The 21,296-nt window shown below is 33.5% G+C and overlaps 1 pseudogene; it reads right to left on the bottom strand.

Moving 5' to 3' along the window:
* Positions 1-2,862: 2,862 nt before the first annotated feature.
* Positions 2,863-10,357, bottom strand: LOC116125004 (annotated as a pseudogene).
* Between the last annotated feature and the right edge of the window lie 10,939 nt (positions 10,358-21,296).

Here is a 21,296-nt window from a genome sequence, read left to right as displayed (position 1 = left end):
GCTGGTTATAATCGAGCCGAGTTTGAATATTAAACGAGCCGACTCGCGATTGTTTTAAAAACCGGACCGGAGGGCAACCCGCTCTGATGGCCGGGTCACGGTTCAACTGATCTAACCAGTTGGACCGCCGGTTGGACTGGTGACATCATCACATATCATAATGACGTCAGCCCATTTAAAAAAAAAAAAAAACAATTTTTTTTTTATATTTCTATTTTTCAATAAGACAATAACAACTTAATTACTGTCCAACATGACTCAAAGTTCAAATTTTTAACAACAATACTAACATAATTAAAGTATTTAACAACAATTCAAAGTCTAAATCCAAACATGATGTTGTATTTACATATCAAATGACAAAATACATAATAATTAATAACAAAACATTTGATGCAAGTGTTTTTTCTTTGATCCGTATCCATGTTGATTGAGCTTCACACACTAGCATCAAAATTCATCACCATATCAGTCCTACCTCTACTAGATTGTGAAGAAGACCTAGAGCTAGATGTTGCCATTGTCTATTTTTAATCTTTATCTACCTATCACACAAGAAATAACAACAATTATCACTAAACCAATTGCAAGTTCACGACTGTGTAATCTCAAATAAATGCAACCAACAATTTTTAATCTTTTTCAAGATTATCTGTGGGTAAACTTTTTGGTATAATCAAAAGAATCAAATACAAAATACATTGTTAATTGTTTTATATGACATATAAATGTAACATAAAACAAAACTTGTCGTCACTCACAGCCACAGCCACAGCCACGAAAGAATATGATTACTACAGTGCTAATACCAACTATTAGGTTTGAATGTGATAGAAAGTTATGCTCACAACCACAGCCACGAAAGAATGACTTAAAATGGCGTATGCCAGCCCAATCTGTAGATATCCAATCCAAAACTATATATGAATGGAACTCACCATCAAATTTTAACTCTGAAATCTGAACAAATAAGAAAATTAGATAGTTACATTTCAGTGCCCCACCAAAACCTACTGATTGAAAAGACACTAGTGCAGATTCACAGGCAAGGTCTAGTCAGAAGTTAGGCTCCTAATGCTTCTTCCTTCAAGTTACTTTTTGATAGTCTTTCATGAGCTTATGCTAACAGGAGCAAGCCTTAGAATCCAAAAAAACTATCATAACAACTATCAGCTAAGGGAAGCTTTTTATGACCTGAAAATCTATACTAGCTAATCCAATTACTTAATCATCTCCAGTCTCTCAGCAAAAGCAATTTTCATCTTTGTTTTAACTCTTGGTCATGTATCAGCATTTTCTAAAAAATATTGCAAACTCTACATCCAATCAGTGGTAGAGCATTAAACTTTCTATAGTGGAATCAATCAAGGACTGATTTTTAACATCAATATCTGGTTCTACATAAATTAAAAGATCCCAACACCCATAATAACATCGTAAAACTGCAATAATTCAAGCTTGCAATTACGTTCTACTTTTTAATTTTTTGAGAATATTTGTTAATTTTCACTTAATTCTATTACTCCCATCATTTACATTTAAAAGATATGAAGTTGTAGTAGTCAAACTACAAAAGTATACATAAAGGTTTTAAAACTTACGTAGACCTCATAATTTTTTACCATATATAAATTGGAAAAAATTCCCTGCACTTTTTTTGTGCAAATATACTTGAATCAAAGCAGAACCATCCTCAAGATCATGTTAATACAACCACAACAGCTCTATAGATTGAAAAATGTAAAGGGTGTTAACTTAAATGTAAAGGGAGCGAGGAATGGCGTTACTTGGATTGACGAATGGAGCTGTCGCCGTCGATTTCCAGCAAGGGAGGATGACGTCGTCAATTTCCGACGAGGGAGGAAGACGTCATCGTCGATTTCCAACGAGTTCAGATGCGATTTGGGTGGGATTTCAGAGAGAACAGAAGACAGAGCTAAAACCGTGAGAATTTTCGCAGAGATCAGAGTGTTTGCTGAGAAATTTTCGTGAGAAAAACTGAGAAAGACTGAAAGAGAAGAAGATGAGAAAGGGCTACGTGACAGAGAAGAAGATGAGAAAGGGCTACGTGAAAGAGAAGAAGATTGTCGCGTATTAGGGATTTAAATTGTGGACCGGTTTTTCCGTTTTCAACCGGTTTAAAGTGGCTCAATGTAAATTAGCGGGTTTGAGGGTGACTCGAACCGGACATCTGATCGGTTCATGGTCCAATCGGTTGGACCGACCAATCCGATCCGATTTTTAAAACAATGCTCGCGAGAGGCTCGACTCAGTTGACACCCCTAAGTCCAAGTGGTATAAAGGTAAAATATGCACTACCTTAATAATTAATTAATGGAGTACATCAAATCCAAGGTATAGACATTTATAGAAGAGATAAACATAATTTCAAAATAGTAATACATGTATCTATGTAGTGTTGAAAATATGTAAAGTTATCTTAAAAATCTAAATTTTGAATTCTCTTTAATGTTTTTATCTCAATGTAAATTCTATAAATACATTGTAATGTAACACAACCCATGCAAATCTTCCATTAATTCAAGTATAACAAACAACTTTAAATAAATATTTTATTTCATCTTAAATCTTTTATGTAATATAGCATATAATTTTTGTAATGTATAAATAATTATTACTATATAAAGACAAATATTTTTAAGACGAGATCTAGAAAAATTATAACTTATTATAATGTGAAGGTTATTCTTATATATAATTTACTAAGTTGGAACTCAAATTTTTTATACTTACATGTATCACTGTAAAAATTGCGTTTCAAGTTCTTTTTAATTCCGAATTTGAATAAATAAAATTGCGTTTCAAGAAAAAAAAAAAAAATTGATTGAAAATTGCAGGGTTAATTATATCTGAACATTCTAGAAATTTTCTTTGTGGAATTGGATTGATAGGCCATTCTGGGCTGAAATTAGAGTTTTGATGGGCCTCGAAAGAGTTGGCAAGCATGGGCTGGGTAACTTTGGTCCAATCATCATTTGGAGCTTGAATTACACTATTCCTTCTTCTGAGAAAAACAGAGAGTGCAAATAATCAAGAACTCATAAGTATAATTCATACTAAATCAAAATAGTTAAAAGTAGTATGACACACCGCTAATATTCACTGATTTTAATAACTGCAAAGCTGTCTGTCTGATCCATAATCTTAATTCAACAACCACATCATATCATTTCTAACTACAAAACTGCCTCGAATCGGCTAAACATCTCACCTTGCTCCCTTCTTAATAAATAACACTATTCCTCACAGCAATGCAGTCTCTACAATTGAAACAACTACTACTATAGAAACTTAAATTCAAAGAGATAAAACTGTCTTCTTTTATCTAAAATAGGAACTACGCTAAGCAAGCTACAATTAGCAGGCAAAGTGAATCTAAACTACAATGAGCCATGCATCATTAGCTGATGTCTCGCCCCATGTATCAGCTAAACGCTAAGCTTTCTCCAACTTCATTACCAGCTTTTTCGACAAGATCGTCTCTCAAAACATCATCATCGTCTCTCAAAATATCATCACCAACTCTATCAATGCTTTTATGTCCAACATTATCGTCAACCTTAGCCTGCTTGAAAGGGGGCTCCTCAGCTGAATCCTCGACACCAACATTCCCAGATTCAGCACCTACTCCCACTACTTTAGATGCCTCAATAATCAAATCCTTTTCTGCAGTCTTATCATCTTCAAAATCACTTTCACCAGAGCTACTATCATTTTCTGGAGTTTGAGGAGAATCTTCTCCAGTTTTGTCAAGCTTTCTTTCTGCTTCAACCACATATACCTCTTTTCCAGGAAGACGCTGTTGTAGCGGTATAGCATCACTGACGACTTGACCTGTCCTCAATCGCTCCCGATAATCCTCCATCTCTATTCTGTATCTTTCTTTATCTTTAAGAGCTTTCTCCTTATAAACCTAAAGATCACATATGCCCAAGTATATGCTAGAAATGTTTAGAGAAACACAACTTAAAAAGATAAGCACGAGGAAAGTATTTAATTTAATTCATAGATAGAAGTATGAGATGATACGATTCTTACAGCCTTTTCAGAGTCGTTAATTGCATTCCACAGTTCACCAATCATTCTACTGATATCCCTGTCCTTCCCTGGGTGAAGTGGCTTCAGTCTTGCATGCTGCTCAGCAAAGAAGAAATTATACCCACTTCTGTTAGGTTTTGGATGAGCAGGATCTCTCTTCTTAATCTCTGATTTCTTCCTGCGACGGCGACGTTGTATTCCAGAGACAGCATGAGCATTGGCAGAATTGTTGATGTTTACATTATGAGAATGTTGCAGTTGCTGTACAGGGTCCTGTGGAGACTGATAGAGAACACCTTTTAGCTTCTCTGAGCCTATAGTGACGGTAACAAGATACCCACTGTCAAATTTTCCATCAATGACCCCTATCACCGGATATCCTGAAGTTGATGCTGGTCTTGCTGCAACAATAAAAGAAAAGAGGATTTTACTTGGATCACAACATATATAAAAGTTGCAAATTGGATTAACAGGAATATAGTAAAGCAAACAAAAAATAAAATAAATAGGAAACAGCATGTGACAAATTAACTTAAGGAAAACAGAAGGTTCTAATCAAATAAAACATCCATTCTAAGAACCAACATGCAAAAGTGGAAATGCATAAGATTTTGAAAATTCCAATTGGTTTGTTATATATACACAGAAGACGGTAAAAAAAAGTGTGTAGTGGAACTCATACCATCAATCATAATTTTAGTAAATATATGATAGTAGACTCACCCTTGATTAAAACAAAAACTTGTCATGATTCCACTCTCCAACTAAAATATCATTCATGAATAACTAGGTTTCATGAGCCCCAAGGGATCCCGCAACTAGACGACAAAAGTTGTCATATATTTGTACAATTTGCAGAGAATTAAATTGGGGGAACTATGAGAAGTCTCAGTAGATGCAATGACAGTTTCTGTTCGGGTTTTTTGTGCACAGAATAGGAACTGTAGATTCTTAACTATTTCAAGGAGAGGAGGGGGTGGGAGGGTGCACACGAAGGGAAGGCATATGCCAAGAAAAGAAAATACAACAGGTTTTAACAAATGAAAAAAGTACAAGGATTTAAGTAAGCGATGAGAACCTGTAGGCAACACAGCAGAATTAATCTTCGGTTGTTGGATAACAGGGGTTTGAACATCTGATGATGGCTGCACTGTCCCTTGAGCTGGTAATGGGGCTGTTGATGGGCTCTGCCGAGAATCTGCAAACGATTGTTTGGAATTAACAACGAAAGTTTAATTTCAGACAATAAAATGCGTCATGTACACAAAACCGAGATTAGAGTCCAACCCTGGGATCTAAAATAGTAATTTTGTTCATAATCATGAAGCAACGAAACATAGTATTTGCGCAGCACAAACGACGCATTCGTAGCCGTGGAAGGAAAGTTGAAAATAGCAGTAACCTCTTTCCATCTTTTCTCCTTAATAATCTGGGAATTGCATTTTGAAAGTATTAGTCACAGCAGGACTAAACAATTCACCTTTGATTAGCATTAAGAGATTTAACCACAACAATTAACCATGTAGTTCTTAGATTGATAAAATATGCAATACAAGGCATTACCTAGTAAAACATAAACGAAAATTTGTTGATACAACATCAAAAAATAAATATAAGACTCCATTTGGTTGCAATGAGAATATAAAAATGAAAAGGAAATTGAATTGATAAAGCAAATGATTAGTTGTAAATTTTAGACCTTATATCTGGAGTATGATATGCCAAATTTATAGATTAGACTTTTACAGAATTGGATGGCAATTTGGGTACAGCCAAAAGCCTAAAACATAAAAGCAGTAAACAAGCAGCCAAAAAGCATGATAGCAAGCAATCTGCTTTATTCAACCAAGCATTGCTTAGAAGCTGATTCAACTACAACTTGCAACTACATTTTGAAGCCAAAATATCATATAACAGATGAGCAATGGAGAAAACACTTCTTCAAATGAGTAAAACATATGGGATTCTTCACTCACAAACTTCAGTTCTATAATACGTGATTAATCTGCAATGTCTGCAAGAATTTTTGCATCACCAACCGATAGATACAAAATGATTTAAATCATTTTTGATAATCTAGACAGTCATTTACTTTTGTTTCAAGTGTTGATATCAAAAAGATAACAATAAAAGCAATAAACTTCTTAAGCTAACTAGAATTGCATCAGAAAATCTTATAATTTAAGAAACAAGTATACCTTGTTGACAAGAAGAAACATAAACTCTGTTCTTGTTTTCTAATGACTTCTAAATCCAGAAATAATCCTTAAACTAAAACTACAACCCTTTTTTTTAATAAGAAACTGCTAAACTATATAAAACTATGAATAGGTACGTCAGTGGACTAGGTACCCACAAAATGAGGAAGAACAAGAGAAGGGCTAACAAATCTATACAAGATAGTGACAAAAACTCTGCCAAAAATAGTTCCTTTCCCTGAACCCAAGGAAACCAAACATACAAAATTAGCCCAAAACCCCTTCCCAGTTGGAAGAATAAAGAAAAAAGAGGAGTCTGGAAACTCCTTTGAAACTAAAGCCCAAGAGAAGGCAAAATAAAACTAGATATTGACAATAGGAACACAATGAACACTTCAAAGTAGGTATAGATATCTGTATAGTGAAATTTGAATAAATGGTATATGCTATAATAGACAACACAATTGAGAGAGAAAAAGATGTAAAAAATATTTCTTTACAACAACCCAAAGATTCTATATTTATCGTTAACCCCTGACCTGCAATTTAAACTAAAGGTCAGGATCCAATAATAATATTTAAGCTCTAACATATTCCCTCACGTATATATTGCACATTAGAACAAAATATAAGCACAATTTATTATATTTAATTATTACAACAGGCAATTAAGTGCAAGGCCATGTGGTCAACTTGACTTTGGTACCATGTTAAATAATTGTTTGACTAAATCTTAAGCTTAAGACCAGGCCGTTATAAAATTGACCAACAATGCACAAATGAAGTGGTTGAAATTGTCCATACTCCAACTTGCTTTGTTTACATTACTCTTAGTGTAAAACCTACCATATGATATTCAAACTCTGAAATGCACCACTACAAATTTTTTTTGAAAGAATATAATAATAAAAGAACTGAAAAAAAACAACATTGTTTGTTTCATCTTTGGAACCAACTAATGTCCAATTAAAAGGTAGGGGATATCTGGTGCTTATCCTATGCCCCCTAGAAATTTTTGCGGCAGTCCCTGTCACAATGATACCAAAAAGCAAAGTGAAATTAATGAATAGAACTTCAGTTTTTAAATCAAAGAAGCAAGCACCTTGTCTGAGCCCCAAATATGAGTACTTTCTACCATTTACTTTCAAACAAAGATCACTTCATTAGCAGCTATGCATTCAATGAAATATGCCCGGTCTCTAGATTATCAAGCTAATCAAATGAAAACACAGGTGAAAAGATCATCATTTTGGTCGTCTCACTGCAAGAAGCCTGTGCTTGAAATAAAAATAGCATCATCTTTGGAAATTATCTACATTACGTTTTAAATCAACTCTACAAGAGCATAGAAAGTCAGGAATCTATAAATGAATTTTGAATAAAAGTTTACACTCTGTTTTTAGGGAAATTTTCTGCACAATAAAACATTTTTTTTTTCTTTTGGGAAAAAGACCATGTCTTTTGAATCAGGACAATTCATTAACCAAAGCAAGGTGTACAACAAAATTAACAAAGAACAACTCAGACAACAGATTGCATAAGAACAATAAACAAAATAAAAGCTTTAACTTACCTTCTCAATACCACCACGAGAAGTACCTCCACAAGAGCCGATGCATCAATCTAACTCCTTTCCTCCAATAATGGGGATCCTACAATCAGAGTATAGATTGACAAACAATTATCAATAGAGGGCAGTAATTTCCCAATTAAATCCAGGTTCAGGAAAAAACTTAAATACATGTTATAATAGAAAAGGTCCTATGGCCTACTTTAATAAACAATTAAATCCTAGATTTGATACACCAGAACCTAATTACACAGATATAGAAGTCGACCTCGCCACAATTATTACAGTAATATCACCTATTTCAATTTTATCAGCAAATACATGTACATAAATATAAATGTTTCGTTGGTATAACCTACTGAACCAGGTTTCTTCAATAATTTATCAAAGAACAGGACATTAATCATACATGGTAAATTACCTCCAGTTTGGCAGAAATGAGACAGAGAAAATTAAAATAATAACATATTTAGTCAAGTAGCTTTTAAAGCACAGTCAAACATCTAAATCAGTGTAGTTTTTAGCTGCATGTGTAAGCAGGATTTAATCGAAAATAGGCGGCATTTAGTGAAGACAAATAGACAAGTATATTTTTTTGATATAAGTCCTTAAGCAGATATATTAGTCTTGAAAGATAAGGAAACTAAACCTCTTTGAACAGCTTGGGGGTAATATTTGTCTTCAACCAAAAGACAAGGGAAGATGAGTCACAATTTCAACAATGGTATTACAACTTAAATGTTTCAATTTAATAATAATTAAATGGTATCTGCTACTGTAAAATTGGCAATAGTGAAGAAGTGAGTACACGGCTGCAAAAGGGTCTTTAAAGTAAAGAAGAAAGTAAAAGAAGGAACTGCTTTACCGACCTCACATAACATGTACCCAACAGCATGCAGAACATTAGCACATCTTTTTAAGCCTCAAATATATTTTCCCACATTCAAAGACAAACACAAGGAGATCTTGCTACAAGATCTTATCAATAATGAACATCCTCGTTTATCCCTTATCTGGCCCCAAATAAGTTAGACAAGTTCCTGATAATTTACCCCACAAGCCATTGACTCATAAATAAATAGAGAAAACTTGTCGCAAGAGATAGCAAGCAAAGTGCTTGCATTACAAAAATTCGAAAGGGGAAACTAGACAGGGGCCATGGAGAGCAAATAAAACAAACACAAAAAAGGAAAGATGGAAACAGATGAGGAGCATAGAATACTGCACAATACTTACTGATCCACATGAATTGACATAATCACCCTTCTATAAAGAAATACCATCCATTCATCAGCAACACTGCACAAATGCCCACAATATATGTTCATATATAGAGAGGCTGAATATATGATTAATGGTTTGTGAATCAAAACCGAGATAAAACTAACAAAATCCATTTTTTAACTTCAGCAATCAGAACTTCAAAATTATTATTAGGAGTGTTAACCAAAAGTAGCAAGCTGGGGACAAAAGGCTCGAAGATAGAAAGCATACATAAATTTGGTTCCCATAGTAGCATGAAGCTTCTCAGAGTAGACATGAAGAGCTTCGGGCTAGCCACAATATCCTCATATCGAGGAGTTGGATATGAATATAAGTAGAGGGTTCCTTCATAGGGTGGACTCTGTTTGCACAAGAATTGACGCCATGGCCAATACTTCACCACCTACACTTCTTCTATTCAACCCACCACACTTTAGCATTTAACATTCTTCCCCCACTGCACTACAATAAACGACAACATAAATGAGATTTAACGAAGGAAGAACAAAGGAAATAAAGAATTTACAGGTTGAAACTAAATAATAACTGCGTGAAAAAACAATCATCGGAGGAAAACCATCAAGAACAATGCCAATACACAAGTTGAAAAGAGAAAGAGAGAACCACGAAAGAAAAAACCATAAAAAAAAACACCTTGATGTATAACTCCCAGTACAAGGGAGAAATTCAAACCCAAAAAAGAAGCAAAAGTAATAGCATAGCACAGCTATCATAGCCATGACATCCTCACAGAGTACCAAGGTATTAAACAGAAGAAACCCATCAAAGCTCAGGCTTATAAAAACTCATGCCTATAAAGATATCACCCTTTAGGCTCTGGCAATAAAGACCCAGATACAGAATACTCACACATACACCTCTCTCTTCTCTCTGTATCAAAGTACCAGACTGTTACAGGCCTATAAGGCCTATAACTTCAGGCTGACATGGTAGAGATATGCTGGTATCTATCTATTGTGTACTAATCCATGTACATAAAAGCCATTAATCTATTCCATTCAAAGTCCAAAAACCTTTTTTTCTCCTTATCTGACACTGTTTCAGCATTAGATTTAAAGATTTTGAACAAGTAACCAATGTGGGGTTTTTGGGGTACTTGTACTGTCCTCAATCAAATAAAAAAATTAAAAGATTTTTACTTTCAAATGCAACCAAAACTCACCTTTGCTTAAACAAACACCAACCCCTATTAACCTTGTATTTTCAAATCAACAACTGTCCTCTCCCATACCACCACCTCTTCCATGGTGGACAAGGAAGAAACATAGAAATGAATATTATAAAAATAAAAATTACCCACAATAGAATAGATTATAGTTATTTTACATTTCATTTTTTTTTTCCTATATTATATGTTCTTATTATATTTGTATTATTATTTCTATTATTAAAAAGAAACCCAGATGCAGAAATGGCAGATGAAAGAGTTTAAAATAAGCAAAAAAAAAGCAACTTACCAAACTGTGAGAAAGAGGATTGAGAAAATGAAATCACATTAATCTAATCTATGAAGCTTATTAGCTATGAATATTAGTAACCTTTATTATAATAAAACAAATATGACAACAATAATATCTATTATTTTTATTTTTATTTAATATATATTTTTAATTTTAAGAAGATGATGATAAAAATAACCCTAAGATACATACTCACAAAGTGAAAAGACAATTATACCCTCATAAACTATTCTAAATATAAAAATACTGAAGGGTAGTTATGGGTTTGAAGGACAAGGAGTGGCCTAGAAATGAGAAATAAAATATTTAGTATAATTATGGAAAGTGGGGAAATGATAAAATAGCATAATATAATGTAACGTGTCCTATTGACCTCCCGGTTGAAACGGCAAAATCTGAAAATTAAAAGCAAAAATAAAGAGGGATAAGAAACAAAGAGATATGGGTGCCGTAACAACAGCTAAGCTTATTGGTATTGGCAAAAAAATTTATTGGTAATTAATTAAATCAAGAGGCATTGCATTTATCACAACCATCCCTTTTCTTCTTATTACTTCATTACCCATCTAACATCACCACCAACCCTTCATTCTAACAATAAAGATTAATTCACAACTTAATCTTATAAACTTTATCCTATAATTTTATGATAAGTCTAGTAATTAGACTTGTTATTATTTTAATAATATTTAGGTTTGATTCAAGTTGGCCCAAAGAGGGGTGGATCCAGCCACTTTAAGGCTAGGCCTACCCTTATATTTAAAAAAAAAAAAATTATTAATATATATAGACCCACAAAAAATTATTATTAATATTTATACCCACGCTCACCCTCAAATTTTAAATAAGAACTATTATACGTATATCTAGATCCTCAAAAAACTTTTTATTAATATATATATTTCAAGCTCACATCATATTAAAAGTTTAAAACTTTCTCCACAACTCCACTTACTTTTATGATTTTATCCCCAAAATTATTTATTCTCTCATTCTCTTTTTTATGCTATTTGCTCTTAAAACTTTTGAAGACTAAAATTATTGAAGCTTTTCACTACTCAAGGTGTCATAATTAACTTCGTTTTCTGTTTTATCAGTTTTAGGTATATGTATTGTTCATTTCAATTTAATTTATTTTAGGATTGAATCATGCTTATTTTTTTGGAGGTTTTTTTATTCTAATTTGAGGGAAAAAGACATAGATCTTGTGAGTTTATTTTGTGTTTTGTGTCTAAGAATGAACATGTTTTTCCAAATTAAAATATTAATTATATTCTAATGGACATTATTCTTCACCCTTCACCCACCACTTTCTTACATTTCAAACGTTATTGTTTAACTGATCAAATTATTAAAGAAATTTGAGTTACTATATATATTTATACCAAGAAAAATCCTCATTTTTTTTTATTAATTCATATTAAAAGTCAACATAACATTGACTTGATTTAAGTTTTGGTTGACTTTAGCTTAAGCTATGTCAGATTAAAGTCATGGAAATTTATATTATAATCTTTGAAAGCCAAAAATAAAAATAAAAATTAAAAGAAGGTTTAGCTCAAGGTTTGTTCAATACATTTACTCAAAAATTTTCTTTTCATAGATTTATTCAATTAGGAAAGTATTATGTTATTGCATTCTTTTCTCTCAGGTTATTGATAATGATTTTTTAAAGTTTTCACTAGTTGTTTGACAAACAGTGGCAGAGTTGTAGAGGGCCTCCTTTAACAAAAATCTTAGATCCGCCACTAGGGCCAAATGGGGTAGGGTTTTCCTATTATATAATGTACTAGTGAGAAACCTTGGGTTACAAGAAAATAGAGAAGAGTGAGTTGCCGTCATTATTGATTTGTAATTGCTTCAGAGTAAGTACTAAAATTCAATAAAAAAATCTCTATTTGATTACTGGACATAGTTCCTTAATTGGAACGAATTAGAGTAAATCAAGTGTCCTTTTTTTTACTTTTTCATTCTTTTTTTATTTCATGTGTTTAAATGTGGTTTCAACAAACTTGGACGTAACAGCTCACGATTGGTTCGTTCGCAATCAAGTGTGACTCATTGTTGGGCAAGCGGGACTCATTGCGAGTTTACCATTGTTGGATAGATGGGATCCAATATTGGATAGGACCCATTGCGAGTTGACTAATAATAAACTACCATGTCGGGGGGTTGTGAGACAAACTTTGTGAGATTTGATTGTAAGTGTAGTATAGTCTTCATTATTATGCAATTACTTGATCTAAATCTTAACATTGCCATTGTTTTATTGAATATTAGGGATATCTTCTTTATAATTTTAATCAATATCATGTAGATTTTGTGGTTTAATGGTTTATATCTTATTTGATTTTGATTTTGGAAAATCAATGATAAGATAGATTTAGAAATGAAAAATGATGGGATAACATTAATAAATAATTAATAAAGCTAATGTTATGTAACAAAGACAAGAGGTTGGTGATAATATTTTTTAAAATTATATTGGAGTGAAGGTTTGTGTATTATGGAAGTTTATACAGGAAATAGAGAATATTAAATTGTTTCAAATAAATGATAACCATATCAGTACCAACGCACACGAAGAATATCTCCAAAAATGTTGTCGAATGGGTTATCAAACACTTGGCTTTGTTTCATTTAACGATAATATAAACTTTATGTAGAAAATTTTCAAAAGGGGAAAAAAATTACTAACCTCCCAAGCTTTCCTGTAAACTATCACCTAAATGGCGACTATAGTCATTTTAATCAAACTTCCCCCACAACTATTCAAATATACATCACTCGGACCCCAAATGTCTTCTTTTAGTTTTTAAACGGGAAAATTGTCATTTAGCTCTTCAATTGAAATAAAACTTATCTTAATTCAAGTCGAACCCTTAAACTTAAACTTTCTTCAACTTTTACCCCCACCAACTCTACTTAAACCATTAACTTTCACTTTCTTTCACTTCTACCCCCATTTTCCTGGACAGGTTACCCATTCATCGGACAAACACAACCCTATCACCTACATCTAATGAATTACTATACACAAATATAACGATGTTGCCACCTGTAAAGGCCAAGACGACCTCAATCAAGGCTAAGTGAGACTCCAATGCGAGTTTATGTTGGTCTCAAGCACTAGTCTAAGGCAACCTTAATTGATGTAGCAACGAATCAATCCAAGAGGCACTGACCTCAATTGAGGAGACATCGACTTCAAGTGCAAGGCCAAGGCAACTTCAAGCATTAGGTCGACACTGCCTTTCAAAGCTACCAATGCCCCTACTGTGTGAAAGAATGAAGGAAGGTGGGGTTGGGGATGTGGGTTAGGGTTAGGATTAGGCTTGGGTTTGGATTTGGATTTGGGGCATTGGGTAATTTCATTTAACTTTAAGGAGGCATTTGGTTGGGGGTTATCCCCATTATTGAGGTAATGTCATCTTATATTATTTAGATTACCACATTTGGTTATCAAGTAATATAAGATTTTTGATAATCTTCCAAAACCAATAGTAATTACTATTAGTTATATAGGTGATAATTTGAATACCTAAATTTTCTTAGGTATTTTAAGATTACTTGGTAATATTAATTTTGTTACAATTTTACCTTTACCTATTAAAGTTTTTGGACAATAATTCCCTTATTTTGAAATTTATTTACATAAACATACCATTAAAATTTTATCCCTAATTAATTAAGTTTTTGGATAGTAATGCCCTTATATTTAAAACAAATTATAGGCATCCAAGACTACCACCAACCATTGGCCACCGGCCACCATTGCCGACTGATGTTGTCGGAATGGTGCATGATCGACCGGATCTGGTCGATTGTGCGTAGATCTAGTTGGATCTGATTGGGGGTTATCCCTCATTATTGAGGTAATGTTATCTTATATTACTTAGATTATCATGTTTGGTTGTCAAATAATATAATATTCCAGTAATCTTCTAAAACAAATAGTAATTACTATTGGTTATATAGGTGGTAATCTGAATATCTAACTTTTCTTAGGTATTTTAAGATTATTTGATAATCTTAATTTTGTTACAATTTTACCCTTAACTACTAAATTTTTTGGACAATTGTTCCCTTATTTTGAAATTGATTTACATGAAACTGCCATTAAAATTTTACCCTTAATTAATTAAGTTTTTGGATAGTAATGCCCTTGCATTTAAAACAAATTGCACGCCACTCAAGACTACCGTAGGCTAACGTTGCCAGAATGGTGCACAATTGACCGGATCTGGTCGGTCGTGTGCTAATCTAGCTATAGATCTAGTCGTTAATGGCCAGATCCATGGTTGTTAACAGCCACAAATCTGGCAGTTAACGACCATTGATCTAGCCAAATCCACGGTCATCTGGCCATTTATGGCCATTGATCTAGCTAGAAACAACTAGATCGGTGGATAGTCGGCCACATCAGGTTATGTGCCATTTTGCCGACTGTCAGCGGTGGTCGATAGTGGCTTGGGGTGGGTGAGGGTGATTTTGTGAGAAATTAAACTTCTATTATGGCTAGGGTGTTTTAGCAAAATCTCAAATGTAGGGGGTTAAAAAAATAATTCAAAAAATATTAATAAAACTAATATTATATTAATATTTAAAAAGAAGGGCAATTTATAGGGATATACATTTTCCATGCCCCGCCAGGGACTTGCCTCGAATGGGGCCGAGATTCCCTGAATCAATCGGGTAACAAGACGAGCCCGAGCCCAATGGCATTCCCCGAACTCAGGGACGGAGATGGCCACATCCCCATATATATAATTTTGTGGATGACTAGTAAAATTATTTTTTCTTATTTTAATTCAAAAAATATATTACTCAATAGACCAAGAGATAAGAATAAAAAATGAATTTTAAGGTTTTTTATTTTTTAAATGAGGAGAGTCTAAAAAAAGTAGATTAATTATGAAGATTTAGAAATAAGTTAATTATAGATCTTGAAATCCATTAATAAAAAAATTTAATTATAAATTAAAATAAGGAGATAATCTTGTAATTATGGAATTAGAATCAATTATCAAGGTATATTTGAATATTCGGATGGCAAATTAAAACATATTATTTCCTGACATAAATTATATAAGTCATAAGTTAAGATCTATAAGCCAAAAGTTAAAATATATTTTTAATTGTTATATATTTATATCAATTATTAGATTCTAAACATGTTCTCTATTATTATATATAATATGTATTGATAATATGAAAATGTACAAATTTAGACAAGTCATAGTCCAAATATATATATAAGATTAAATGCTAGAGATGTCAAGAATTCGGGCATTATAAGAAAGATTGTAAAAAAAAACCGATAAAGGGGAAGGAAGTTGAAACCTCATATAAACGAGAATAAGATGGTGACATGTATGTGGTTGTAGTGTGTATGGCTAGATCAGACCAAATAGTCTGGTATGTTGATACCAGTGTGTCATTCCATATAAAGCCTCAGAAGGAATGGTTTTGCAAGTATGAGACATATAATGGAGGAAATGTTTTGTTAGGAGATAATACTGATGTGAAGATTATTGGTCGTGGGAAAATTAGGCTGAGGTTGCATGATGGTTCAGTGAGGACGCTCTTTAAAGTGATGCACATCCCTGGATGAGTAGAAATTTGTTCTCTGTTGGAATAATGGCTGACGTAGGAATAGTATTTAGTTGTGACAGAACATCCTGCAAGATGATTCAAGAATCCATGGTTATTGCACAAGGAGTTCGACATGGTATACTATACAGGCTGCTGGCATTAGTTGTTAAAGACCCTTTTTAGGTGGTTATGTTTTAGAAAAGGAGGCTAAAAAAGAAAATTATTTTGCAATGCTATGGCATCAGTGAATAAGGCACACTGGGGAGACAACTTAGAAAGAGTTATGATTTCACATGTTATTTACTACTTCATTTATACTATTTATAATGCATGTGAAATGTTTGGATGATACGGATCTTTAGAAGATCAAATAATCGAAGCATTCCCTATGTAAGTAATGTTAATTGGGCAATAACATTACATAATAGACATGATGAATGCCTCTATTGAATATCATGTGATGGTATTAGTGTGGGTGATTATAAGAGTTATGTCACTAGGGCATTAGCATGGACAAACAGTTAGTGAACTATTTATTGAATATGACTGATTACGATGAATCACAAGGACATTTAGAATGTGGTCAATGATACATCGTAGGATCGTTCTAGTGTACCACTAATCCTTAGACTTGAGACATCACGGTTGGACTCGATATAGGATGCATATGATCCATATGGTGTATATACACAAGACTAGTATGTTTTGTCTAAGAAGCCAGTTTGGTCATATGTTATTCATGTGAGAGGACAAGTGATGGTCAAGATAGAATCCATTGACTCGAAATGGTTTGGTCCCGAGTTCCCAAACGAATGTCAATAAACATTGGAAAAAGGAAATCTCTCGCCAGAGTACAAAATAGTCATATGAAAATGAGTTTCATGATGACATGTTTCATTGTATTGATTGACAATTCGGATAAAGATTAAGTTAAGGGTTTTGACATACCATGAAACTATACTTAATCAGGATTAGACGACATAGGGATTTTACTACATAAAATGTACGATCGGGAAAAAAAAGGTTCATTGGATTGTGGCTTAGGGGTTATGGAGTATTGCTAGATGCCTACCATGATCGGTGGGAGTTTTGATTATAAAGAGTTATGACGAAACATATCGGATTACAATATTAGGCCCAAAGTTAGGTTACAGTGAACCTAAGTGGTCACACCTAAAAACCAAGTATGAGAAGAGACAGTATTACATATCGTTAAAGGTTAATGATATTCAGATGTAAACTTGTGTATCCGAATATATGTATTGGTGAGAAATGATTACTCATGGGAAGCTAGCACTTACCAAGGGTAATAAGGTAATTTGGTCATTACTGGATTAGATTCAATTATAGACTAAAATATATTATTGAATTGGATTCAGTAATGAGTCAAATATTAAATGGAATTATTTTATATGCCTTGATTATAAATTTGTTTAAATCAATGATTTAATATTAAGGAGTTAATATTAAATTGAAATTGTTTCAAGGACTTAGGATCAACAACGATTTAATATTAAGAGTTAATATTAAATTGAAATTGTTTCAAGGACTTAGGATCAACAACGATTTAATATTAAGAGTAAATATTAAGTTGAAATTAGTTCAAAGACTTGAAAACAATATTGAATTTGTATTAAGTGTTAATATAGGATTCATATTAATTCAAGGATTTGAGAGCAGTTTCAAATTATTGCAAAATGGTCATTGTATATAAATAAGTGATATTCTCAAAATTTATCTAATTTTCTTTTTGATTGAAAATCTCTCTCTTGAGCTCTCATGGCCGGCTCTCTCTTCTTCATCATGCGGTGGACTTTATTTGGAGGATTTTCACCAAATTTGTTGAAGATTTGAACTCATTTTCAAGTTACAAAAGTTGTAAAGCATAAAAGGTAACAATTTAAGCCTTTTAGTTTCAATAACATGTCATATGACCTTATACCATGTTTTACACCAATTTTACCCTTTCTAAGTATGAATTCTTACAACAACTTTGTCTACTTTGGTGACTTAGAAAATGGTTGAAGGTATTCCTAACTGCTCAATGAGTTTCAGGTTCTGTGAGGAGTGTTTACAAGGCAAGCAGAATCGGGTCAGTTTTCAATCGACAGGCACAAGAGCAACAAAAATTATGGGATTAATTCACAATGACGTCTTCGGGCATACTCTAGTGGAATCTGTTGGTAAATCCAGGTATTACGTATCTTTAATTGATGATTTATCTAGACACTGTTGGATTTTGACAGGAAGATTAAGGCATTGCGAACTGATAACAGTGGTGAGTTTTGTTCTAGTAAATTTGAGATGTTTTATGTGACACATGGAATTGCAAGGCAAAAAACTATACCTTACATGCCTCAGCAGAATGGAGTGGTTGAATGTCTCAATCTAAGAATGTTAGAGAAGGCTAGGTGTATGTTGAATACAATGGATTTGGGGTTTGAATTTTGGGCCAAAGATACTACAATTGCTTTTTATTTGAATAACCAGTCTCCCACTTTTTCTGTTAAAGACATGACGCCGTATGTAGTCTGTATGGTAAGAAGCCTAATCTATCTTTTATTCGGGTTTTTGGTTGTGATGCGTTTGTGGATATGCCAAAGGAAAAGAGAAGCAAGCTCGACAGTAAATCTGAGAAATGCAAGTTTGTGGGGTTCAAAGATGGCATCAAGGGGTACAAGTTGTGGAATCCCGTGAATAGAAGTAGTATCTGCAACAAAGATGTAACCTTTAGAGAGGTAAAACAACATGTGGGAGCTCTCAAAGATGTTGAATAGTCAAAGAGAGTTCAGTTTGATGTGACTGCAATAGATCAAGAGGAAGAGGTAATTACTAATGTTGTTGTAGAGATTGATAACTTAAAGCGTACGGAATCTAATCATGAAGATCAATTTGATAGTGTGGTTGATGAGGGTTCTCTGGATGGTTCAGAGGATGATTCTGATGATGAAGTTCTGGTGCCACAAACTTTGAGGAGATCTACAAGGGTTAGAAGGGCATCGATTTGTTACTCTCTAAATGCTTTGAGTGGATTGCATGCTTTGGATGTGACCCGTGATGAACCTAAGAATGTAAATAAAGCAAGAGCCATGGAAGATGCAAATTTGTGGGAGCTTGTGATAAATGAGCAAATGCAGTCACTAGACAAGAATAGTACATGGGTCCTATGTAAATTGCCTAAGGATGGAAAGGCGATTGGTTGCAAGTGGTTGTTCAAAAGAAAGTTGTAGATAGATGGAACAATTGCAAAGTATAAGGCGAGGCTCGTTGCAAAGGGTTTCTCGTAGATTGAGGGTGTTGATTATGGTGAGATTTTATCATCTATGGCCAAGTTAACATCAATAAGGTATGTTTTATCTATAGTTGTTGTGCACGGTCTTGAAATTGAGCAACTGGATGTAAAGACTACATTCTTACATGGAGACTTGGAGGAGGAAATTTACATGAGACAACCTGAGGGGTTTGTATGCAAAGGGAAGGAAGATTTAGTGTGTAGGTTGAGGAAGTCTGTGTATGGGCTTAAACAGTAACTAAGGATGTTGTTGGACCCAAAATATGGCTATAAATATTCCTAGAGGGGGTGAATAGGAATCAATAAAAATGTTCATGGAATAAAACTTGTCAATAAAAGATAAGGCAAATAATAAATGTATCTTAACAAGTTTAATAACTATGCTCCAAATGATGACGAAGTTATGAACCCTAAGTGAGTTCAAGAAATAGCAATAAATGCACCAAACATGTAGACAATAAATATGAGCTATAAATGCATGAACATATGAGGTTAATGATGTTCAACTCAACAAATAAGCAATGTAAAACAAAAAGTTGAGAGAGAGAAATGCTTAACAATTTATAGTGGTTCGGAGCTATTTTCACAAGCCTCCTGCATCCACTTCTTCAAGGCAACCTCCTTGAAGTTTCACTAGAATCATATTTTGCCCATACAATAGTTTTCACAAGAATTTTCATCTCACACACATAGATTTACAATATTGCACCTAGTTTTACAGGATTTCACCATCAAGGAAATGATCTAAAATTGTTTGTGACTGGGTGCCTCTTTCAATTAGGCTTATACACACAATAAGAACAAATGATCTCTCAAAGGTTTACAAGATGAGTACAAGTGAGAGTATTGATTTTGATTTTGAGCTCTAGGGATTATATTAGAGCATCTCCAATGGTACTCTTTATTTTGAAGAGCATCTTTCATATAAATAAAGAACATCTTGATTAATTTTTAAATATAAAGAACACAATTTTTATTCAAATCCAATAGACTCTTTAAATTTAATGAAGATGCTCTTTAATTTATATTTTAAAGATAAAGAGTCTATTGGACTCTTGTTTTTATGGATAAACTCTTTATATTAAAGAGTTTGGGTCATATAAAGAGTCATTTGGAGATTCTCTTAGGATGTTTTTCTTATCTCTTCTTTGTGAAATAACCTAGGAGCATCGAACTTTTATAACTCAAAAAGAATTAATCGTTGCAGCATTTAATGTAATTCTGATAAAGCCTGTATAACCTAGAGGAATGGTCGTTCCATAATCGAGAACGGTAGTTCTTGATACAATGATCATATTTTTCAGATCTAGGTCAACTGGAATGGTCATTCCACCACACCGTATGATCGTGCAAGACTACTAAACAATCATTCCACCATGCGGAATGATTACATCTAGATGTTCTTCCAAATCTTTTTAAATTTCCAAAGGAGCAAACGACCTCTTGGAATAATGTCGTGCAAAACTTCTTCAAATACGAACGGTCATTCCACCACAAGGAATGGTTGTTCCAATGTTGAACTTTGAGTTTTGACTTTTGACCTTTGAGATGAAGTCAAGAGCGCGAAGTATTCTGGATTTGAATTATCTTGACTTTTGAACTTGGGCGCATAGTCGTGCGAGTGCAATCTGGTCGTGTGAGTGCCACTTCAAAAAATTGGCAGCGTGACTAACAACCAAGAGGAACGATGTCATGTTATATTTTACAGCAACTATCTCTTAAGAAACAGTTGTGCCTTGATCACGCACGGTCATACCTAAGCAAAAATTTTCGTATGCATGATTGAACCACTTGTGAGACCTGTTTTGGTTTGCTTATGACTTGAGTCATACCTTAGC

The sequence above is a fragment of the Pistacia vera genome, unplaced genomic scaffold, assembly GCF_008641045.1.
Source record: "Pistacia vera cultivar Batoury unplaced genomic scaffold, PisVer_v2 Contig104, whole genome shotgun sequence".
Taxonomy (NCBI): Eukaryota; Viridiplantae; Streptophyta; class Magnoliopsida; order Sapindales; family Anacardiaceae; genus Pistacia; species Pistacia vera.
The sequence above is the reverse complement of the archived record's forward strand: the minus strand, read 5'-3'. Positions and strand labels throughout refer to the sequence as shown.